This window comes from Hyla sarda, chromosome 8 (genome assembly GCF_029499605.1).
Source record: "Hyla sarda isolate aHylSar1 chromosome 8, aHylSar1.hap1, whole genome shotgun sequence".
NCBI lineage: Eukaryota > Metazoa > Chordata > Amphibia > Anura > Hylidae > Hyla > Hyla sarda.
In genome coordinates this window covers 78,142,052-78,168,393 of record NC_079196.1, presented here as the reverse complement: position 1 = coordinate 78,168,393, position 26,342 = coordinate 78,142,052, and positions in this window count along the sequence as shown.

Below are 26,342 nucleotides of genomic sequence, written 5' to 3'. Positions count from 1 at the left end.
TATGTGAGGGGCACAGCACAGGGGGCATTATATGTGAGGGGTGCATGATGGCGCATTATATGTGAGGGGCACAGGATGGGGGCATTATATATGAGGGGCACAGGATGGGGGCATTTTATATGAGGGGCGCATGATGGGGGCATTATATGTGTGGGCACAGAACAGGGGGCATTATATGTGTGGGGCACAGCACAGGGGGAATTATATCATAATGCCCCCTGTGCTGTGCCCCATACATATAATGCCCCCTGTGCTGTGCCCCTCACATATAATACCCCCTGTGCTGTGCCCCCCACACATATCATTTATATGTGTGGGAACAGCACAGGGGGCATTATATGTGAGGGGCACAGCACAGGGGGCCCCCCTGTCATGTGCTCTTCACATATAGTGCCCCCAGTGCTTTGCCTTGCAGCCCCTCACATAAAAAATTCCCCTAAGTTTTTTAATCCCCCTCCCCCCTCCTCCTGTACGATATAGTGCCCTTAACAGTGGCACATATTCTGTCCCCCAAATCCCCTGGGCCCTGAGCATACTCTTAGTACTTACAGTATGCTGGCCGCGGGGACGGGATTTCCGGGCGCCGGCGCGATGATGTGACGTCATCGCGCCGGCCTGCAGTGGATCGCGACCCCGCAGCTCACACGCTGTGTACTCACAGCCAGTGGCGTTGCTAGGGTTTGTGTCACCCGTTGCGGTAGAAAATGGTGTCGCCCCAACATGCTGGGAGTTGTAGTTTTGCAACAGCTATAGGCACCATGGTTGGGAAACTCTGACATAGATAGATAGGGAATATATATAGACCAGGGGTTCTCACCTATTTTTAGTGAGGGTCCGCTTATCCAGGTCTGCCATCCGGTAAAGGTCCAAGCTGTATGCTAATGCTTGGTGCACACCTAGCGGCCTCAGCGCCATGAAGGCAATAGCAAACTAACAACTGAAGTGTGGAGGATGTATAACCTGAATACTGCTGCACACTGTAACCACTGTATATAATACTGCCACACACTGGGCCCCTGAATATAATACTGCCACACACTGGGCCCCTGAATATAATACTGCCACACACTGTATACCCTGAATTTAATACTGCCACACACTGTACCCCTGAATATAATACTGCCACACACTGGGCCCCTGAATATAATATTGCCACACACTGTACCCCCTGAATATATTACTGCCACACACTGGGCCCCTGAATATATTACAGCCACACACTGGGCCCCTGAATATAATACTGCCACACACTGTGCCTCTGGTATATTACTGCCACACACTGTACCCCTGAATATAATACTGCCACACACTGTACTCCCTGAATATAATATTGCCACCCACTGTACCCCCTGAATATATTACTGCCACACACTGGGCCCCTGAATATAATACTGCCACACACTGTGACTCTGGTATATTACTGCCACACACTGTACCCCTGAAAATAATACTGCCACACACTGGGCCCTTGAATATAATACTGCCACACACTGGGCCCCTGAATATAATACTGCCACACACTGGGCCCCTGAATATAATACTGCCACACACTGTACCCCCGAATACTGGCAAACACTGTACCCCTGAATATACTACTGCCACACACTGTATCCCTGAATATACTACCACATACTTTGCCCTAAATATAAACCTGCCACCCACTGTGCCCCTGGTATATTACTGCTACCCACTGTGCCCCTTAAAATAATACTGCCATTCACTGTGCCCCTGAAAATAATTCTGCCACTCACTGGGCCCCTGTTATATTACTGCCACACACTATTCCCCTTCAACATTACTTGCAGATGCTATGCTCTAAGGCTGACTAAAACAATAAAATGAAGCCACTGTGCCTGTAGAATGAATGATGCCACTGTGACTCCAGAATTAATGATGCCAGTGACCACAGAATTAATGATGCCACTGTACCCACAGAATTAATTATGCCACTGTGTCCCACAGAATTAATGATGCCACTGTGTCCCACAGAAATAATGACACAACTGTATCCCCAGAATTAATGATGCCACTGTGCCCCACAGAATTAATGATGCCACTGTGCCTACAGAATTAATGATGCCACTGGGACCACAGAATAAGTGATGCCACTGTGATCACCGAATAAGTGATGCCACTGTACCCACAGAATTAATGATGCCACTGTACCCACAGAATTAATGACACAACTGTATCCCCAGAATTAATGATGCCACTGTGCCTACAGAATTTATGATGCCACTGTGACCACAGAATTAATTATGCCACAGTACCCATAGAAATGATGATGCCACTGTGCCTCCAGAAGTAATGATGCCACTGTGCCTACAGAATTAAGGATGCCACTGTGTCCCACAAAATTAAGGATGCCACTGCGACCACAGAATATGATGCCACTGTGCCCACAGAATTTATGATGCCACTGTGCCCACAGAATTTATGATGCCACTATACCCACAGAATTAATGACACAACTGTATCCCCAGAATTAATGATGCCACTGTGCCTACAGAATTTATGATGCCACTGTGACCACAGAATTAATTATGCCACAGTACTCACAGAAATGATGATGCCACTGTGCCTCCAGAAGTAATGATGCCACTGTGCCTACAGAATTAAGGATGCCACTGTGTCCCACAAAATTAAGGATGCCACTGCGACCACAGAATATGATGCCACTGTGCCCACAGAATTTATGATGCCACTGTGCCCACAGAATTTATGATGCCACTATACCCACAGAATTAAGGATGCTACTGTGTCCCACAAAATTAAGGATGCCACTGTGACCACAGAATTTATGATGCCACTGTGCCCACAGAATTTATGATGCAACTGTGCCCACAGAATTAAGGATGCCACTATACCCACAGAATTAGAGATGCCACTGTGTTCCACAAAATTAATGATGCCACTGTGCCCCAGAATTAATGCCACTGTGCCCCCATATGAACTTTGCCACTGTAACTCTCCATCTGTTGTAAAACTACAACTCCCATCATGCACAGACAAAAGGTCATCATGGTAGCTGTAGTTCTACAATAACTGGAGAGTCACAGATGGGGGAACACAAATTTTTACCTGAGAGCTTAGGATCGCCGTCCCAGGTCCCGCACTGCTCCGCTGCTCTGGCCTCTTCTAGTCAGGCCTGGCCAGAGCAGATGATGCAGGCAGCTAATGGTGCTACCTGCATCATAGGAGAAGCGCAGGGCAGGGACACATCGCTCCCTCGCTCCGGGCCGCGGCTATTCATTTGTATTGGCGTCTTAAAGACACAGCTACAAATGAATAAGGGGAGATCCAGCGGATGGTCTGAATGACCGGGGAACGCAGTCCGGATCTGGACCGTGGTCTGCCAGTTGAGTACACCTGATATAGGACATAGATCAATGTTTCCTAACCAGGGGGACTCCAGCTGTTGCAAAACTACAAAACTTAGCATGTTGGGAGTTGTAGTTTTGAACAGCTGGAGGCACCTTGTTAAGGAAACACTGATCTATGTCCTATCTCAGTGTTTCCCAACCAGAGTGCCTCCAGCTGTTACAAAACTACAACTCCCAGCATGCCTGGACAGCATTGTAGCTTTGCTTTGGAGATACCTTGGTTGGGAAACACTTATTTATGTCAGTGTTTCCCAACCCTCCAGCTGTTGCAAAACTACAACTCCCAGCATGCTAGGAGTTGTAGTTTTGCAAAAGCTGGGGGCACCTCTGGTGAGAAAGGGGTGGGGGGGGGGGGGGGTGAGCAGGGATTGTGCTGGGAAGGGGGGAGGGATGATGCTGGAAAAGGGTGGGCATGGATGGTGGGGGGTAGTTTACCTTACCTGCCTTAGAACACTGCTGGGCTCCTGCATCATCCAGGCACTTCCTGCTTGCTGGGGTCATGTGATGTTTTGGTGTCACATGACCCAAGCAGAGCAGTAGAAAGCTGCCAATCAGGGGGAAGAGAAGCCGAGTAAGTGCCCGATAACTCCACAGACACGCTGTGTGCACGCTCGCTCTGTGACAGCCAAGGTTTGTGAATGGTGGAGCGGAAGCTTACAGCTTTGGCTCCACCATTCTAGGGGGCAGCAATCTCGGGGGGGGGGCAATTGCCCCGTTGCCCCCCTGGATCCACCACTGCCCTGTGAAGAGCCTGAGAGGGGAATGGGCTGCTGCTATTACCAGGCCCAGCCGTCCAACTCAGATCCCCTTTGCCTACTTCCCTTCAGAAGAGTGGGACTCTTACCCCTTTGGACTCTTCACTCCAAATGTCAAGGAGATCGTCGTCCGAGAGGACTACCCTGACACTTCTGCAGCAGTTATCCAGTTTAAAGAGACAACACCCTAAAAGACGGCGCACCCAATTCATCCACAGTGCACCCAGGCCTATCTCATCGGAGGTGTGGCCCCCAACATGGGAACCCACAAAAGTGCCAGGGCCCCCTCCTGCAGTGGCGTAGGTTTGGCCCAAAGAGCCGGCACCAACTGATCATCCTTCTGTGGCACAAGCTGCTGCAGTCCAGGTGGTAGTGAATGTCCAACCTACCATCTCAAATTCTACCCTGTCCCATGTGTCCTGGGATACCCACGTCGACCCCTTGCAAGGGGCCCAGTCCCGAAGAGCTTGCTTCATTAGTCAGCCGATGGCTCCTCCTAGTAGTCGGGATTGGGAAGAAAGAGAACATCCCGTTCCTGCTGCATTAAAAAGAAAGAATAAAGCACCAGAGTGATGCTATCTGAAAATGTTTATTGTTCCTTATGGTCGTAGGACTAACTGTGTTTTGTTCCAGGTTCAGCAACGGTTTAAGCCCAGTGCCTGACACATGGTGTCAAGAAGATTTTACAGTGAAGAAACTGGAATTGTAAGTTTTGTGCCCGGCCTAGCCGAGAGACTCCCGTATTGGAGATTCTAAAAGTTGTGTCCAGTTCACCTAATATTTGTGATTTTGAGCGAAGGACATTATAGACTCCCTTTTGTGAGAACCATTGAACGCTCCATAAAAAACTTCTTCATGATATTTATGGTTGAATTGTGTCAGTTTTCTGTCCTACAATTGCATGGTCTCTGACCCTCAGCAAATTTAGTACAAGCTAGTTGTACACCAAGTGGTATTATCATGTACATATGTCACACGTAAACAGGTAGAAATGTATATATGGTTGTACCCGAGAAGGGTAATATGTATAAATTTACTGTGCTACAAAGTCAAAGCACAAAATCCTGCGTGGTGGTAGTTGTTTTCTATTGGGGTTTATCCAGACACAGTCAGGAGTTACTTACACTGCCCCCATCGCCGACTTCATGTGTCAATAGAGATGGTGTTGCGTAGATCCACAAGTTCTAATTTTGGACAACCCCCAGCAAGATATAGGGATTAGTCTAAAAACATGTACATAAACATATGTAGATAAACTACATACACATAAGTCAGTATACACCTCAAGTATACTTCATTGATCATTCACTACAAGTGTATCTAATGGGTAAACCATTATCAGCTCAAAGCCTCTTAACCCTGTTTGTGCACAGGAACCTACCTGGCCAGTAAGTATCCTGTCCCTAACCTAAGCACAACAGTAAAGAAAAAGGGTTATATAAAAATGTCTAGCTTTGTATTACATGTATACATAAAAATGTCTAGCATAAAATAAAATGTGTTCTGGGGAGAAGTGCTTGATTGCCCAAGGGCCCCAGTAGCCAAGGCATTGAGTAGAGAGCCTCCGGCAGCCCAATCCGCACCTATTAGTATAAGAAATGTATCTAATGTTACATAATATAAGGTGATATAATGTACAGTAAAGTCATATAAGTCTGTATATTCAGCTACAAAATTGTCTAGTTAGACATGCCAATTGTGTATAGTGTATCATATGCATAGTCCACTTGTGGTCGGATTCTTATATGTACCGTAAGTAGGGTACCATTAGCATGGATAATTCGGCCTGGGGTGTGCCTGGCTGGCCGTAAGGGTATCCTATAGAAAGGGGGCAAAATACATCAGTTAGGTAATGCATGAATTAATGGCTAAGTATAACCTACTTCATATGAACCCGAAATAGACAACATGCTCCAGTTAACAGCCGTTGGTTGGAACGTGTCAATGGAACAGAGCGATAAAAGTGCCCTAACTTACTTAACATCTAAGTGATAACTGACAAAGAGAAGCCCCTACCCAGGAGCTGGCTCAGCTGTTATGGAGCCGAAACCAAAAAGGAATTCTGGATATACCACTTGGCACTACTGGATGCATAGCGCCTACCAGAATGGTACTACCAGGGTGCACATGGATAAAGGTAACCCAAGTGACAGAGATAGGAAATGTTGGAGAATTGCTAGATAGACAGAAGGTACAATGAGTCGGTTAGATTGAGAAGTGGCCAAAACACAGACATCAGTAGGTATTTGGATAGGTAGTGCGTGGAGAGAAAGAAAAAAATAATAATAATTTGCATGTGTCCCTTGCTACACATATAAGTATTCCTATTGAACCATGCTATACATAAGTGACAACAAAAGAAAGACCCCCATAGACAAAACATAAAAGAATATAACATCCTTAACCTGAGGTTTTGTGTACCAGTAAGGCAGTATCCTCATACTTGCAGGTGTAAAGAAGATAATTACTGCTACGCCCGAGGCTTATCGCAAAAGAAAATATACATGACCAGCAGGTTACAAACTCCAATATGGGCAAATCTACCAACATGTACACGTTTGACAAGAAAAAACATACAACAAAAGGCTCAGAAGCTACATCCACACCAAAGATCTTAACACTAAGACGTGTACAGCTAAGACCACAATCTGAGGCATAGTAACAAACATAAGAGGAAGATAGAGATGACGACAACATGAGGCTCGTGGACTGACAGTGCAATCTGCCTCAGACAGAATCGTATGTAACGCAGAAACGGAAACAACACGAGGCTCGTGGACTGACAATGCAATCTGCCTCAGACAGAATCGTATGTAACGCAGGAACGTTAACAACATGAGGCGCGTTGATTGACAGTGCAATCTGCCTCTAACAGGGGCGTATGTGACGTACAAAAAACAAAAGACAAGAAACAAGAAAGTTTGTAATGTACAAAGGAATGACAACAATATGAAGGCTTGAGGATTGTCGGGCAGCCTATCTCTCCCGGGAGCATGTGACGTACGAAAGCATGTAAAGTGACAACTTAAAGCTTACCTGGAATGGCGAGGTCAAACTGACTGTAACAAGGTGTATAAAATGACCAATGACCAAAAAGGAAACTATAAAGATGAGGCTTTACAGATTGACGACAGCAATCAGCCTCCGACCACACCGAACGTATAAGGCTAAGAGGTAAAACCAATCTGGTCATACCTGCTTGGGTATCCTTGGAATGTTGCCATCTATAGTGATGTTTACCATACCTGACCTGTCTACAAGAACAATGTGACGCTAATATGCCTGACTTAAGCACATGAAAACGTGAGTGTAATACTATGACCATAGCCTAATATACTTGACTAGCGCACATAACGTAAGCATAAAGTGACAGAGCTGAAACCAAAGAATGGGACAATAACTTTGGAACATACACTGTAAGGAACTGTATGCATATTACCCTGTAGGGAAATGTAAGTATGTCTCACTGTAGGAATCGTACGTATATCACACTGTATGGTACTGTATGTATCGTATGCATGTCACACTGCAAGGAACTGTATGCATAGTACCCTGTAGGGAACAGTATGAATGTCACTCTAGGTAACCGTATGTATTGTATGTGTCACTGTAGGGAACCATATCTATGTCCTACTATAGGGAACCGTTAATGTTGAAGCAAGGTATATCACTTGAAGTAATGCAACGCCGTATAACATAAGCGAAATGCCTCTAACAGGGGCATATGTGACGAACAAAACAAAAGACGACAAGAGGCTCGTAGATTGACGATACAATCTACCCCAGACAAGAACGTTTGTAATTTACAAAGGAATGACAACAATATGAAGGCTCGAGTATTGTCGGGCAGCCTCTCTCTCACGGGAGCGTGTGATGTACAAAAGGCATGTAAGTGAGGACTTAAAGCTTACCTGGAATGGTGAGATCAAACTGGCCGTAACAAGGTGTGTATAATGACCAGAAAGGAAACTATAAAGATGACGTTATAGGATTAACAACAGCAATCAGCCTCCAACCACACCGAACATAAATAGCTAAGAGGTAAAACAACCTAGCGTACATGACGTAAGCATACCATGACAGAGCTGAACCAAAAACCGGGACAATATCTATGAAACATACACTGTAAGGAACTGTATGCGTATTACCCTGTAGGGAAATTCATGTATATCACACTGTATGGAACCGTACGTATGTCACACTGTAAGAAACTGTATGCATAGTACCATGTAGGGAACGGTATGTATGTCACCCTGTAGGGAATCGTATGCATAGTACCCTGTAGGGACCAGTATGTATACGATACTGTAGGGAACCGTTAACGTTGAATCATGGTATATCACTACAAGTAACGAAAGCACCGTAAAACATCTCCAGAAACATCAAGGCGCTGTATATGAGCTTATAGTGATGTAGGCCCTGAACAACATTAATGTTCAACATAACAGCTAATTAACCACTAATACACAGTATATGTAAGCCAGAGTAACAAACACAAATTACCAGTAGTAGAAACCCCTGAATATAATACTGCCACACACAGGGCCCCTGAATATAATACTGCCACACACTGTACCCCCCGAATATAATACTGGCACACACTGTACCCCTGAATATACTACTGCCACACACTGTATCCCTGAATATACTACTGCCACACACTGTATCCCTGAATACACTACTGCCATACACTGTATCCCCGAATATAATACTACCACATACTTTGCCCTGAATATAAACCTGCCACCCACTGTGTCCCTGGTATATTACTGCTACCCACTGTGCCCCTTAAAATACTGCCATTCACTGTGCCCCTGAAAATAATTCTGCCACACACTGGGCCCCTGTTATATTACTGCCACACACTATTCCCCTGCAACATTACTTGCAGATGCTATGCTCTAACGCTGACTAATTGCACCTCTGTGTCTCTTAAAACAATAAAATGATGCCACTGTGCCTATAGAATGAATGACGCCACTGTGACCCCAGAATGAATGATGCCACTGTGCCCACAGAATGAATGATGCCACTGTGCCTATAGAATGAATGACGCCACTGTGACCCCAGAATGAATGATGCCACTGTACCCACAGAATTAATGATGCCACTGTGCCTATAGAATGAATGACGCCACTGTGACCCCAGAATGAATGATGCCACTGTGCCCACAGAATGAATGATGCCACTGTGCCTATAGAATGAATGACGCCACTGTGACCCCAGAATGAATGATGCCACTGTGCCCACAGAATTAAACATGCCACTGTACCCACATAATTAATCATGCCACTGTACCCACAGAATTAATTATGCCACTGTACCCACAGAATTAATGATGCCACTGTACCCACAGAATTAATGATGCCACAGTACCCACAGAATTAATGATGCCACAGTACCCACAGAATTAATGATGCCACTGTACCCACAGAATTAATCATGCCACTGTGACCACAGAATTAATGATGCCACTGTGACTACAGAATTGATGATGCCACTGTGACCACAGAATTAATCATGCCACTCTACCCACAGAATTAATCATGCCACTGTGACCACAGAATTAATGATGCCACTGTACCCACAGAATTAATGATGCCATTGTACCCACAGAATTAATGATGCCACTGTGGGTACAGTGGCATCATTAATTCTGTGGTCACAGTGGCATAATTAATTCTGTGGGTACAGTGGCATCATTAATTCTGTGGGTACAGTGGCATGATTAATTCTGTGGTCACAGTGGCATCATTAATTCTGTGGGTACAGTGGCATCATTAATTCTGTGGTCACAGTGGCATGATTAATTCTGTGGGTACAGTGGCATGATTAATTCTGTGGTCACAGAGGCATCATCAATTCTGTGGTCACAGTGGCATCATTAATTCTGTGGTCACAGTGGCATGATTAATTCTGTGGTCACAGTGGCATCAATCATTCTATAGGCACAGTGGCATCATTCATTCTATAGGCACAGTGGCATCATTAATTCTGTGGGGCACAGTGGCATTATTAATTCTGTGGGGCACAGTGGCATCATTAATTCTGTGGGGCACAGTGGCATCATTAATTCTGTGGGGCACAGTGGCATCATTAATTCTGTGGGGCACAGTGGCATCATTACTTTTGGAGGCACAGTGGCATCATTAATTCTGTAGGCACAGTGGCATCATTCATTCTGTGGGTACAGTGGCATCATTCATTCTGTGGGTACAGTGGCATCATTAATTCTGTGGTCACAGAATTAATGATGCCACTGTACCCACAGAATTAGTGATGCCACTGTGCCTACAGAATTAATGATGCCACTGTGCCTCCAGAAGTAATGATGCCACTGTGCCCACAGAATTAATGATGCCACTGTGCCCCACAGAATTAATGATGCCACTGTGCCCCACAGAATTAATGATGCCACTGTGCCCCACAGAATTAATGATGCCACTGTGCCTACAGAATTAATGATGCCACTGTGCCTCCAGAATTAATGATGCCACTGTGCCCCACAGAATTAATGATGCCACTGTGACCACAGAATTAAGGATTCCACTGTGCCCACAGAATTAATGATGCCTCTGTGACCACAGAATTAATGATGCCACTGTGACCACCGAATAAGTGATGCCACTGTACCCATATAATTAATGATGCCACTGTACCCACAGAATTAATGATGCCACTGTACCCACAGAATTAATTATGCCACTGTACCCACAGAATTAATTATGCCACTGTACCCACAGAATTAATGATGCCACTGTGCCCCCATATGAACTTTGCCACTGTAACTCTCCATCTGTTGTAAAACTACAACTCCCATCATGCACAGACAAAAGGTCATCATGGTAGCTGTAGTTCTACAATAACTGGAGAGTCACAGATGGGGGAACACAAATTTTTACCTGAGAGCTTAGAATCGCCGTCCCAGGTCCCGCACTGCTCCGCTGCTCTGGCCTCTTCTAGTCAGGCCTGGCCAGAGCAGATGATGCAGGCAGCTAATGGTGCTACCTGCATCATAGGAGAAGCGCAGGGCAGGGACACATCGCTCCCTCGCTCCGGGCCGCGGCTATTCATTTGTATTGGCGTCTTAAAGACACAGCTACAAATGAATAAGGGGAGATCCAGCGGATGGTCTGAATGACCGGGGGACGCAGTCCGGATCTGGACCGTGGTCTGCCAGTTCAGTACCCCTGATATAGGACATAGATCAATGTTTCCTAACCAGGGGGACTCCAGCTGTTACAAAACTACAACTCCCAGCATGCCTGGACAGCATTGTAGCTTTGCTTTGGAGACACCTTGGTTGGGAAACACTTATTTATGTCAGTGTTTCCCAACCCTCCAGCTGTTGCAAAACTACAACTCCCAGCATGCTAGGAGTTGTAGTTTTGCAAAAGCTGGGGGCACCCCTGGTGAGAAAGGGGGGGGGGGTGAGCAGGGATTGTGCTGGGAAGGGGGAGGGATGATGCTGGAAAAGGGTGGGCATGGATGGTGGGGGGTAGTTTATCTTACCTGCCTTAGAACACTGCTGGGCTCCTGTATCCTCCAGACACTTCCTGCTTGCTGGGGTCATGTGATGTTTTGGTGTCACATGACCCAAGCAGAGCAGTAGAAAGCTGCCAATCAGGGGGAAGAGAAGCCGAGTAAGTGCCGATAACTCCACAGACACGCTGTGTGCACGCTCCCTCTGCACTGCAGACTGAGTATACAAATATAGCTTGTGACAGGGATGAGCGCTGGGACAGGGTGTCACCCCACCACCCCACCATTCTAGGGGGCAGCAATCTCGGGGGGGGGGGGGGGGGGGGGATAATTGCCCCGTTGTACCCCCCCCCCCCCTGGATCCGCCACTGCATGGGTCAGGGGTGTGGAAATTAAAAAAAACTACTTGTCCAAGGGACTAAAGCGGAACACAATCTACTTGTCCCTCAAGAAAATCCACTTGTCCTGGTTGATGAAATAATTTCAACCAAAATAGTCTGATCCCCCCCACTAGACCACCAGGGATGGATATAAGATCCTTTAGACACTGCTGACAGCGGTGATCTAATGGGTTAATAGGTGATCGCAGTATGTCAGACTATTAGTGGCGGGAGAGCTGTAGCGCCTCTTACACCCGAGACAAGACCAGATAAGTCTAGATGTAACTTTTTGATCACCTTATAAAATATTTCTCACATGAAGTGACCAAAAATGAGCAATTCTGGACTATTCTTTACATTTACACCGTTCACCATACGGTTTAATTAACATTATATTTTAATAGTCTGGACATTTCCACATGCAGCGATATCACTTATGTTTATTTTTCTACATTATTTTTATTTAAAGAAAATTGGAAACTTTTATTAGGAAAGGGGCTTATTCACATATATACGCACTTTTTAAAATATTTTAATCACTATTTTTCAGTCTCAATAGGGACTTATGTGTTACTGGGGGGGGGGGGTGTTCTGCTTCTCCAGTTTATGTGGTGCATTTTGTGTCAGAAAATGCTGGAAGTTGCATTTAGTTACTAGATAACTACAACTCCCAGCATGCCCTGATACAGCCTATGGTTGTGTGGGTGTTGCAGCATGTTCCACTGTATAGTAGGACAGTTAAGGTTATTGTAGGACATGCTGGGAGTTGTAGTTTTGGTTTGTGTCAGCTGCAGAGCCATAGGCTGTGTCAAGGAATAATGGGAATTGCAGTTAGTAACTACAACACCCAGCATGCCCTGATGCAGCCTATGGCTCTGCAGCTGACCCGAACCAAAACTACAACTCCCAGCATGTTACACTTTATAGTTCTACAGTTTAGGTTATGGTGTAACATGCTGGGAGTTGTAGTTTTGGTTCGGGCGTGTTTGTGTGCATCCGTGGGGCTCTTGGTTGACGGGTGAGTATGAAGGGGGCGGGATTCTGGGGGTGCAATATAGTGCGGGTGCCACTGAAAATAAATAAAATTAGATGGCACAACTGCCCTAATGCCCGACGTGACAGTCCGCTCCTATACAAAACATTCATGCATACACATATCATACATACACCAGCCACTGCCCCCATATCCCCATACACACACCCCCGCCACTGCCCCCCCCACATCATACATTACATAGTTACATAGTTAGTATGGTTGAAAAAAGACATATGTCCATCAAGTCCAACCAGGGGATTGAAGGGAAGGATGTAAGGGGATAAGGGAAAGGGATGTAGTTTTATAATTCTGCATAAGCATTAATGTTATTTTGTTCCAGGAATGTATCTAACCCTGCTTTAAAGCTGTTAATTGTTCCTGCTGTGACCAGTTCCTGAGGTAGACCGTTCCATAAATTCACAGTCCTCACGGTAAAGAAGGCGTGCCGCCCCTTTAGACTAAACCTTTTCTTCTCCAGACGGAGGGAGTGCCCCCTTGTCCTTTGGGGGGGGTTTAACCTGGAACATATCTTATCATATCCCCCCTTAAACGTCTCTTCTCAAGACTAAACAATTGTAACTCCTTTAATCGCTCCTCATAGCTAAGATGTTCCATGCCCCATATTAGTTTAGTCGCGCGTCTCTGCACCCTTTCCAGCTCCACAGTGTCCCTTTTATGGACAGGTGACCAAAACTGAACAGCATATTCCAGGTGAGGCCGTACCAATGCTTTATAAAGGGGGAGTATTATGTCCCTGTCCCTTGAGTCCATGCCTCTTTTGATACATGACAATATCCTGCTGGCTTTGGAAGCAGCAGCCTGACATTGCATGCTATTCTGTAGTCTGTGATCTACAAGTACACCCAGATCCTTCTCTACCAGTGACTCTGACAGTTTAATCCCCCCTAAGACATACGACGCATGCAGGTTATTAGTACCCAGATGCATAACTTTACATTTATCCACATTGAACCTCATTTGCCAAGTGGAGGCCCAGACACTTAGTCTATCCAAGTCATCTTGTAACTTATGCACATCCTCTATAGACTGTACTGTGCTACAAAGCTTTGTGTCATCTGCAAAGATAGAAACAGAGCTGTTAATACCATCCTCTATATCATTGATAAATAAATTAAACAACAGCGGTCCCAGTACTGAACCTTGGGGTACACCACTAATAACCGGGGACCAATCAGAGTACGAATCATTGACCACCACTCTCTGGGTACGATCCATGAGCCAGTGTTCAATCCAGTTACAAACTAAAATTTCCAAACCCAAAGACCTTAACTTACCTGTCAGACGTCTGTGAGGGACAGTATCAAACGCTTTAGCAAAATCCAGAAACACTATATCCACAGCCATTCCTCTGTCAAGGCTTCTACTCACCTCTTCATAAAAGCAAATTAGATTGGTTTGACAACTTCTATCCTTAGTAAACCCATGCTGGCTATCACTTATAATACAATTATCCCCTATGTATTCCTGTATGTAATCCCGTATAAATCCTTCAAACAATTTACCCACAATGCACGTTAGACTTACCGGTCTATAAGTGCCTGGCGAAGACCTAGAGCCCTTCTTGAAGATTGGTACCACATTAGCCTTGCGCCAGTCCCTTGGCACAATACCAGACACCAGAGAATCTCTAAATATCATGAACAAGGGTACAGATATTACTGAACTTACCTCTCTAAGAACTCTTGGGTGTAGTCCATCCGGCCCTGGAGATTTGCTTACATTTACTTTACTTAACTTACCTTGTACCATCTCTACATTAAGCCAGTTCAATACATTATATGATGTGTTACCAGCACTGACCTGACCAATGTCAGCTCCTTCTTCCATAGTATATACAGAACTAAAGAACCCATTCAGTAGCTCCGCCTTCTCTTGATCGCCCGTGACAACCTCCCCATTATCATTATTAAGGGGTCCTACATGCTCTGTCCTTGGTTTTTTTGTATTTATATATCTAAAAAAATATTTAGGATTAGTTTTGCTTTCTTCGGCCACCTGTCTCTCATTTTGAATTTTTGCTGTTTTTATTACATTTTTACAGATTTTATTAAGCTCTTTGTACTGTTTAAATGTTATAGCTGACCCATCAGATTTGTATTTTTTGAAGGCTATTTTTTTGTTGTTTATTGCTCTTTTAACCTCATTTGTCAGCCATGTAGGATTTAGTTTTAATCGTTTATATTTGTTCCCCTTTGGTATATATTTAGCTGTATAGTTATTTAGAGTTGATTTAAAGATGTCCCATTTACCTTCTGCATCAGCATTTGAGAACACCTCCCCCCAGTCTATGTCCTGTAGTGCAGCCCTCAGCCCAGGGAAGTTTGCCTTTTTAAAGTTATATGTTTTTGCCTTCCCCGTCTGTCTTTGTTTTCTACATTTTAAGTCAAAAGTAACTATATTGTGGTCGCTATTACCAAGGTTTTCCCGCACAGTTACATTACCAACCAGCTCTGCATTGTTGGAAATGATCAGATCCAACAAGGCATCACTTCTTGTTGGGTCCTCCACAAACTGGCCCATAAAATTATCCTGCAATAAATTTAGGAATTTTCTCCCCTTTGTAGTTTTAGCCAACCCCCGACCCCAATCTATATCTGGATAGTTAAAATCTCCCATTATTACCACTGTACCTGCCCGGGCGGCCCTCTCTATTTGTTTATGAAGCCAAACTTCTATCTCTTCAGTGATATTAGGGGGTCTGTAGATTACACCAAATACTATTTTTTCAGTATTTCCCTCCTTTTGTAATTCTACCCACAGTGATTCCACCTCCTCAGAATCATCACACACTATGGCATCGTTCACATTGACTTTCATACCACTTCTTACATACAGACAGACTCCACCTTTTCTGTTCATTCTATCCTTGCGAAACAATGTAAACCCCTGCAGATTAACGGCCCAGTCATGCGAGGAGTCCAGCCATGTCTCAGTGACCCCAACTATATCAATATGTTCCTCCAGTATCAAGGCCTCAAGCTCCCCCATTTTATTTGCTAGGCTTCTGGCATTTGTGAACATACACTTTACATTTCCATTAAGTTTTACACATATAGTCTCACTAATGGGATTTTCAGAGTTATTGGGGTTAATGTCATTTTTTGAGTTATAAGGGCTAATTGTACTATTTAAGTTATTGGGGCTAATGGGATTTTTTGAGTTATTGGGTCTAACGTTATTATTTAAGTTATTGGGGCTAATGGGATTTTTTGCGTTATTGCGTCTAACGTTGTTATTTAAGTTATTGGGGCTAACGGTATTTTTTGAGTTAATGGGGCTTATTGTAGTTATTGAGTTATTGGGGCTAATGGAATTTTTTGAATTATTGGGATTACAATTTTTCGGGCTACATTTATTTTTACAGCTGGTTTGTAACGCATGAATCTCCTTATCCACTGTTCTTAACCTCCCCCCACAGGACTCCTCTCCACCCGCCATTATGTCCTGACCCCTCTCTAACCTATCCATCCCACTGTCTGCTTTCTTTGCTTTATTATCCTCCCCCCACTCACCTAGTTTTACATACACACTTAGTTTCATTACATACACACATACACTCACACCATACATATACACCATACATATGCACACATCATACATAGGCCTGCTGCTGCTGCCCCCCCACATATCATACATTACATTACATACACATCACACAGACAGACATCATACACACATTACATACACATCATAAACAGACATCATACACACATTATACATTAGATACACATCACACACAGACAGACATCATACACACATCACACATACACTCACACCATATATATACACCATACACACATTATACATTACATACACATCACACACAGACAGACATCATACACACATCACACATAGACATCATACACATATACACTCACACCATAGATATACACCATACATATGCACATATCATACATAGGCCTGCTGCTGCTGCCCCCCCCCCACATATCATGCATTACATACACACATCACACATTACATACACATCACACAGACAGACATCATACACACATCACACATTACATACACATCACAAACAGACATCATACACACATTATACATTACATACACATCACACACAGACAGACATCATACACACATCACACATACATCACACCATACATATACACCATACACACATCACACATTACATACACATCACACACAGACAGACATCATACACACATCACACATTACATACACATCACAAACAGACATCATACACACATTATACATTACATACACATCACACACAGACAGACATCATACACACATCACACATTACATACACATCACAAACAGACATCATACACACATTATACATTACATACACATCACACACAGACAGACATCATACACACATCACACATTACATACACATCACAAACAGACATCATACACACATTATACATTACATACACATCACACACAGACAGACATCATACACACATCACACATACATCACAGACAGACATCATACACACATCACACATACACTCACACCATACATATACACCATACACACATTATACATTACATACACATCACACATAGACAGACATCATACACACATCACACATACACTCACACCATACATATACACCATACACACATTATACATTACATACACATCACACACAGACAGACATCATACACACATCACACATACACTCACACCATACATATACACCAGTGTTTCCCAACCAGGGTTCCTCCAGCTGTTGCAAAACTACAACTCCCAGCATGCCCAGGGCATGCTGGGAGTTGTAGTTTTGCAACAGCTGGAGGAACCCTGGTTGGGTAACACTGATATACACCATACATATGCACACATCATACATACACCTGCCGCTGCCCCCCCATCATACATTACATACACACATCACACATACACTCACACCATACATATACAACCACCCTTCCTGCCGCCGCCTGCATTCTCGGCCTCCTCACCTGATCCGGCCATGAGTGGACATCAGAGCTGTAGTCACCGCCGGTGTGAGGTGAGATTTCCGTCCTCCCCCTCCCCCCTGCTCTGTGTTTTCCCTGTGCAAACTAGCAACCTCCCCGTGGTGGATTAGGTCCTGGGGAGACAGATCAGGGGGAGGGGGAGGGATAGAGCTGTGCACGGAGCTGTCTACATCCTTTCTCTCACCCTGCTGTGTCTTCTGAGCTCCGTCCATCCTCCGGGAGGGGAGATAAGTGGACTCTATGTCAGCTGGAGGCCACCGCCCCCTCCATACACTCTGAGTGCCGGTGTGAGACTTCCATCGGCTCCTGCGCCTTACACCGACATTAAAGAAAAATAAGGGGGAAGTCTGTCTGTCCCTGCTCGCCCGATACAGGGCTAAATCTATGAACAATTCACCTGCCCGGCGCCCAAAACTACTTGTCCCGGGCGTCGGGCGATAGGATTTCCACATCCCTGATGGGTACACTATGTACCCCAGTATGCTATACAGCTGGCGTAGGTAAGTAGTGATGCTCTGCACCCTGTATACGCTATATATCACTCCTCACCTCCTTACACTCTGGACTGGGCGCTCTGCATCTGACCCATGGAGTGGTACCTGAAGGCAGTAAAAAAAAATTGCCACAGGATCCAAAAATGATTGTTACCACACACCAGCAAAAACGCAAGAAAAAGAGCACAAGAAAAACTGAAAAAATGCAGGAAAAAGCTGTGACAGTTCTTCTGGCGTTTTTGCTGGTGAACAAAAAACCTCAATGGAATCCAAGCCTCAAAGCAATAGAACAAAATCCCTATGTCCACTTTTCCTGTGAGGTGCAGCTCAGGTGTACTCTGTGTGGAGATTTAGAACTTTGCACAAAATTTATCATGTGCCTTGCAATTGCACCAAATTTAGACCAACCAAAACAATCTACAAAAAACATGTACCTACAACAATGATAAATTTCCCCCAATGTATATGTGTGATTGTGTCTATGTAGCAGAGCTGAGTGTGTGTATATGCAGTAGAGCTGAGTGTGTGTGTGTATGTGCAGTAGAGCTGAGTGTGTGTGTATATGTAGCAGGAGCTGAGTGTGTGATTGTGTATATGCAGCAGAACTGAGTGTGTGATCAGGTGTATGTAGCAGAGCTGAGTGTGTGATTGTGTAAATGCAGCAGAGCTGAGTGTGTGATTGTGTCTATGTAGCAGAGCCGAGTGTGTGATTGTGTATATGTAGTAGAGCTGAGTGTGTGATTTTGTAAATGCAGCAGAGCTGAGTGAGTGATCAGGTGTATGTAGCCAAGTTGAGTGTGTGCGTGGTCATGCTTATACATTTTCAAAGATCTCTTGTGCTGCTTTGAAAATATGTGAAAATTCATTTTCGCACCCCCAATTTTTTTTTTTGCAGCCACATTGGATTTTTTTTTTGGCGCCAAATTTTACATTACAGAAAATTCTGGCGGAAACATCTCACAAAATATTCCATGGTTACTAGTGTCCAGTGATAACTGTATAAATAAAACATTTCTTTTTTTTTCAATTCTTTATTTTCGAATATTGCAATACAACAGAACATACAAATGTAATATGAAGTACATTACATAATGCTAATCAAGAAGAAAGAAAAAGAGAGAAAAGCAAGATAAAGGGGTCGTGTGGGCTAGGCCCCAGGTAACATTTAAAAGGACCATTGGGCTCCTGTGTTGATGTATCATTGTAAAATCAATAAGACAAATCTATCAAGAGAAGTATTGGCCAACATCTACTTAAGACATACATAAAACAGGTCAGTCATACCTATAAGCATCCTATAAGTCTGAGGTGTTGTCACCTAGGAGCCCAGTTAATTAGGTGGAACTGTAATAGGAGTATGGTACTGAACATAGTAGGGTCAATGAACACGAGCACAATGTGTTAGAGCATTGACGGAGAAGAAAGAAAGAGGAGAAATGAAAAGGCGTAGGAATTCTCCAAGGTGGGAGGCAGAAGAAAGAGAAAATAGGGAGAAAGAGAGACGAGTGGAGGATAAAGAATAGATATAAGGTTTTTGGTCGTGGGTGAGGAGGTGGAGAGGGGGGGAAGGGTGGGCTGGGAAAGAGGGGTGGGGGGGTTGTCTATGGGGTCATTTGCTGGAACCCAGTTGCTATGTCTGATGCGAGAGAGGGAGAGCAGTGTCAGCATCACGAAAGCCCAGCCAAGGAGCCCATATACTCCAGTATCTGTCATGTGAGCGATCACTCCAACTGGAGAGCTCCTCCATTCTACACAACTGGGAGACCTTAGAGATCCATTGTTGAACTGTAGGAGGTGTTTCATCTAACCAATGTAGTGGGACTAATGCCTTGGCTGCAGTTAGCAAGTGTGCAATCAGAGACCTCTTCGACAAGGTGCAATCCCTAGTCGATAAGCCCAAGAGAACCACCTCTGGTGAGAGAGGGACATGCCGTCCCATCACCTTATCTATGATGCGATTCACTTCACTCCAGTAAGACGTTATCCTGGGGCATGACCACCAAATGTGAGACAAAGAGCCCACGCCCCCATGGCATCTCCAGCATGCAGGGGAAGCACTCAGACCCCAATGATATAATAACTCGGGCGTCCTATACCATCTGGCTACTAGTTTATAATGACCTTCTTGTAGCTTAACGCACCTAGAGAAGCCATGGGAGCCTGTTAGAATGGATTTCCTCTCCTGGTCCGTGAACTTGCGCCCCAACTCCTCCTCCCAGGATCTCAAGTACAACGGGTCAGAAGTTTGCCTCTCATCTCTCAAACAGGCATTAAATGTGGAAAATTTTGGCTTGCAGTTCGGTGAGAATTGCATCAACTTATCTATCCAGGTTGGGTTTTCACCAATGACATACACCTTTAGAAATGCAACACACATCTCCCTGAGCATATGAAGATGTAGAAAGTTAGTTTTAAGGTGTGGGACTATTGTGGATAGTGTCTCAACTGTGGGTGGTTGATTTCGGGCACATAGGGTTTTGACAGGGACGTGTTGAAAATGGGACCACAAGTCGTCCGCCTCTTGCATGTCAGGGTGAACTGCATATGGAATCAGAGAACTTGGAAAGCATGGAGAAATCAGTGTTTTTCCGTGGTTTCCTTGTGTTGTGCCTTTATCATAAGCTCTTTTGATAGTGAGTGTACCTTTCAACAGGGGATTATTAACATGCGAGAGGGAGCGGCGCGTAGGCAGCCAGACATGACGGTCCACCCCAAAGCCTCGAGAAGTCATTTGTGAGCATTCAAGTTCTGAGCTACCCAGTAGGCTAGTTCTAGTAGTGATCTCAACCCATCTATGAATATGGTTAGCTGTATAAAGCATAGAAATGTCTGGCATACCTATGCCACCGCTCCTCTTAGATCTAGTAAGAAGGGAATGTGCTAAACGTGGGCGCTTCCCTGACCAAAGGAAAGCCCCAAAGAGCCGTTTCCATTGCAGGAGATACCATTTAGGTAGTTCTATGGGTACCATGCGCTGTAAGTAGAGTATGGACGGTACAATGTATGTCTGTAGGAGGTTGAGTCGCCCCACCCATGAAAGGAAGGGTAACTTGTAGGAGTCAATTTTATTCTTCATTTTAGTCAGTAAGGGTACATAGTTAAGGTCAAACAAGTTGCTCAGCGACGAGGGAAGGGCTATGCCCAGGTATGTGATGTGTTTAGATGGCCATCTATAAGACGAGGAAGATTGTAGACTCGAGGCTATACGAGGGGGTATCGTGAGGTTCAGTATCTCCGACTTACTATAATTTACTTTGAAATTGGATAGGGTTCCATACTCTTCAATAACGCATTGGACACGAGGCAGGGCTTCAGTAGGATTAGTGATCATTATGAGCAGATCGTCAGCGAATGCTGCCGTAAGATGAGGCCTATCCCCTATTTGCAATCCCCTAATCGCCCCATCCTGCCTCAAGGCCTGGAGAAGAGTCTCCATCACGAGGACGTACAGTGACGGTGATAGGGGGCACCCTTGTCGCGTCCCATTACATATGGGGAAAGGTTCAGAAAGAGTGCCATTGACCCTAACCCGTGCGCTGGGTTCACTATATAGGGACATGATAGCTCGGATGAAGCGATCAGGGATGCGATATTTGGTTAACACCTTGTTCATGTAGTCCCACGCTACCCTATCAAACGCCTTCTCGGCATCTGTGCCGAGAAGGAGTAGAGGGATCTTTTTTTGTGTGGCATAGTGAATAGCGTGCATGACTCGTAATGCATTATGCTTCCCCTCCCTGCCCTTCACAAAACCAGTCTGGTCCACATGAATGAGGCCAGGGAGGAGAGGGCGAAGTCTCATGGACAACAGCTTAGCCCAGATCTTTAGGTCCATATTCAAAAGTGAAATGGGCCTATAACTCGAGCACAGTAGAGGGTCTTTACCTTCTTTTGGTAGAATAGTGATGTGTGCCTCTAGGGATTGGGGCGGCAAATGGGTGCCTCCAAGTAACGCGTTGCACCACTGAGTAAGCCGAGGCAGCAAGACTGTGCCCAACTTTTTATAGTATTGTAAGCTCAGGCCATCTGGTCCCGGGCTCTTCCCTATGGGGAAGGACTTTATTACTGCCTCAACCTCCTCAGCAGTGCAAGGCTCCAGCAATGTTTCCCCTTCCAGTGTGGTGAGGGTAGGTAAATTCAATCGGTACAAGAAAGTTTGGATTGCCTGCGTGCGTGGCAATGGCGTGGGGTTAGTTGGGTGTATGTTATAAAGAGAATAGTAGAAGTCCCGGAAAGCCGTTGCTATAGGGCCAGTGTCTACGTGTTGGGTACCATCCGGCTCCACAATCCTGTCAATGTGTGTTAAATAAAACATTTCTGAGCTTAAATGTGAGTGCAGGTGCAGTGACCAATAAAAAAAAAAATAAAAATTCTATATATATATATATTTTTTTTAATGCCATTTTCAATAAGTTTTTTTTTAATTTTTTTTTTTTTATAATTACTTAAATAACACCTTTTCCCACAAAAGCAAAGAAAAAACCCCCCCAAAAACAGTAAAACTGCAACCCAATTTCTGTGATTTCCGGTATGAAATTTTTTATGTAAACTGGACTCTCACCCCTTTGAAAATATCATAGTTACATAGTTAGTACGGTCGAAAAAAGACATATGTCCATCAAGTTCAACCAGGGAATTGAAGGGTAGGGGTGTGGCACGATATTGGGGAAGGGATGGGATTTTATATTTCTTCATAAGCATTAATGTTATTTTGTTCCAGGAATGTATCTAATCCTGTTTTAACCTCCTGAGCGGTATTCCCGAGCGTGACTCGGGGTTAATTTTCCCTGCCAGGATCGGTAACCCCGAGTCACGCTCGGGGTAGAATTGCAGAGTTCCCGGCCGGGCTGCACGATATATCGCAAAAGCAATGTGATATAGCGATGCGGCCCCCCGGGAAAACATGCGATTATCTGCTCTGGTCGGCTCCCGTTGCGGGGGCCGGCCAGAGCAGGTAAAGAAAAATACTAAAAGTCAGTGTTTCCCTACCAGGGGGCCTCCAGCTGTTGCAAAACTACAACTCTCAGCATGCCCGAACAGCCAAAGGCTGTCCGGGCATGCTGGGAGTAGTAGTTTCACAACAGCTGGAGGCCCCCTGGTAGAAAAACACTGAGCTAAGTGTAAAAGGAAGAAGTAGTAAAATAAAAAAACCTTTTGCTCACCTAGTCCCGGTCCCTGCAGATGTCGTTCCCCTCCGTGCGGTCCGGGGTGTCCTCTCTTCACTATTCATCTTCTAGGACCTTTCACTTTTCAGCCAATCACAGGCCGCAGTGGTGTAAAGCCTGTGATTGGCTGAAGGGGAAAGGGCTTGTTCTGCAGCAGATACACTAGGTATGAAATCTGCCGGCAAACCTAGTGTATTTGCTGCAGGACAAGGTGAGAAGGGGGGATGAATGTGACAAAGGGGGGAATGTGACAGGGGGGGAATGTGACAGAGGGGGAATGTGACAAAGGGGGGAATGTGACAAGGGGGGAATGTGACAGGGGATGAATGTGACAAGGGGGGAATGTGACAGGGGGGGAATGTGACAGGGGGGGAATGTGACAGGGGGGGAATGTGACAAAGGGGGGAATGTGACAGGGGGGGAATGTGACAAGGGGGGAATGTGACAGGGGATGAATGTGACAAAGGGGGGAATGTGACAAGGGGGGAATGTGACAGGGGATGAATGTGACAAAGGGGGGAATGTGACAAGGGGGGAATGTGACAGGGGGGGAATGTGACAGGGGGGGAATGTGACAAGGGGGGAATGTGACAGGGGATTAATGTGACAAAGGGGGGAATGTGAGAGGGGGGGAATGTGACAAGGGGGGGAATGTGACAGGGGGGATGTGACATGAAGGGGGGATGTGACAAGGGGGGGATGTGACAGGGGGAGGGGAATGTAACATGAAGGGGGATAATGTGACAAGGGGGGGAATGTGACAAGGAGGGGGGAGAATGTGACAAGGAGGGGGGAGAATGTGACAAGGAGGGGGGAGAATGTGACGGGGGATGTGACAAGGGAGAGGGGAATGTGACGGGGAGATGTGAAATGGGCGGAGGGAGATGTGAAATTCAGTTAAAAAAAATTGTACCGCTTTTGGTACACATTTCGAGACAGAATCATACCGCCAGGGAGGTTAAAGCTGTTAATTTTTCCTGCTGTGACCAGTTCCTGAGGTAGACTGTTCCATAAGTTCACAATTCTTATGGTAAAGAAGGCGTGTCGCCCCTTGAGACTAAACCTTTTCTTCTCCAGACGGAGGGAGTGCCCCCTCGTCCTTTGGGGGGGGGGGGGGTTAACCTGGAACAGTTTTTCTCCATATTTTTTGTATGGGCCATTAATATACTTATATACGTTTATCATATCCCCCTTAGACGTCTCTTCTCAAGACTAAACAATTGTAACTCCTTTAATCGCTCCTCATAGCTAAGATGTTCCATGCCCCATATTAGTTTAGTCGCGCGTCTCTGCACCCTTTCCAGCTCCACAGTGTCCCTTTTATGTACAGGCGACCAAAACTGAACAGCATATTCCAGGTGAGGCCGTACCAATGCTTTATAAAGGGGGAGTATTATGTCCCTGTCCCTTGAGTCCATGCCTCTTTTGATACATGACAATATCCTGCTGGCTTTGGAAGCAGCAGCCTGACATTGCATGCTATTCTGTAGTCTGTGATCTACAAGTACACCCAGATCCTTCTCTACCAGTGACTCTGACAGTTTAATCCCCCCTAAGACATACGATGCATGCAGGTTATTAGTACCCAGATGCATAACTTTACATTTATCCACATTGAACCTCATTTGCCAAGTGGAGGCCCAGACACTTAGTCTATCCAAGTCATCTTGTAACTTATGCACATCCTCTATAGACTGTACCGTGCTACAAAGCTTTGTGTCATCTGCAAAGATAGAAAAAGAGCTGTTAATACCATCCTCTATATCATTGATAAATAAATTAAACAACAGCGGTCCCAGTACAGAACCTTGGGGTACACCACTAATAACCGGGGACCAATCAGAGTACGAATCATTGACCACCACTCTCTGGGTACGATCCATGAGCCAGTGTTCAATCCAGTTACAAACTAAAATTTCCAAACCCAAAGACCTTAACTTACCTGTCAGACGTCTGTGAGGGACAGTATCAAACGCTTTAGCAAAATCCAGAAACACTATATCCACAGCCATTCCTCTGTCAAGGCTTCTACTCACCTCTTCATAAAAGCAAATTAGATTGGTTTGACAACTTCTATCCTTAGGAAATCCATGCTGGCTATCACTTATAATACAATTATCCCCTATGTATTCCTGTATGTAATCCCGTATAAATCCTTCAAACAATTTACCCACAATGCACGTTAGACTTACCGGTCTATAGTTTCCTGGAGAAGACCTAGTGCCCATCATGTAAAGCAGAAAATATACGTGGACACGCCCACTTTTACAAAACTGACGTGAATGGTGTAAACCGCGGCACAAAGCTCTTTGAAATGTGTTCAATACTTTTTGCGCCAAAATTTTGGCGCAAAATTGATTTTTTTGTGCCGCAAAATTCTTTGAGAATCTACCCTCTGTGTACTTTATAAATATTTAGCGCACACTGCTGCTCCAGCACTTCTAGCTATGTGAGCAGTGCCGTGGAGGTAGAGAAGGCGTGCACGGTAGAGCCAGGGGGGGAGGGGTTATATATTTGCGCAAAATTTATCAAACGACGTGCACAACTTTTGTAAATTGTGTAAAGGGGCAGATCTGTGTCTACAACAGACCCTAATGAGAAATCTCCCCCAATGATTCTATAAACTGGCGGTCGATAATGAGTATATAGTTTATA